The sequence below is a fragment of the Maylandia zebra genome, linkage group LG9, assembly GCF_041146795.1.
Source record: "Maylandia zebra isolate NMK-2024a linkage group LG9, Mzebra_GT3a, whole genome shotgun sequence".
Classification (NCBI taxonomy): domain Eukaryota; kingdom Metazoa; phylum Chordata; class Actinopteri; order Cichliformes; family Cichlidae; genus Maylandia; species Maylandia zebra.
The window spans coordinates 9,512,465-9,512,865 of record NC_135175.1 but is presented as its reverse complement, the minus strand read 5'-3'; positions in this window follow the sequence as shown (position 1 = coordinate 9,512,865).

Here is a 401-nt window from a genome sequence, read left to right as displayed (position 1 = left end):
TCCAGTCTCACATCTCTTTTTCATCCTATTCAAACACAAGTCCCTTGTTCCCTTTTGTTCACTTCAGATGTGTTTTTGAAAGGCGCACTTTATTCATCAGGTAGCTTCGAAAAACAATGTAAAACTGGTGTTGATGAGAACAGATTTAAGAGGTGTGTGGATTTAATGAGACTTTTAATTTGCTTGTTAACTCATTCTTAAAGGAAGCCATGTGGAAGCCACAGCGATGCACAGAGCAGGCATGCAGCTACTTTATTTCTTAGTGTTCAACTTCTTCTATTTCTCTTTTTCACTAATGTCCAAGAACATAAAGTGGATCCGTCTGCTTCTTTTGCTTCCCCAGCTCAACAAGGGGCTTGGCTCAGGATGCCCAGACACCACCTCCTTAACTATATAAAGAA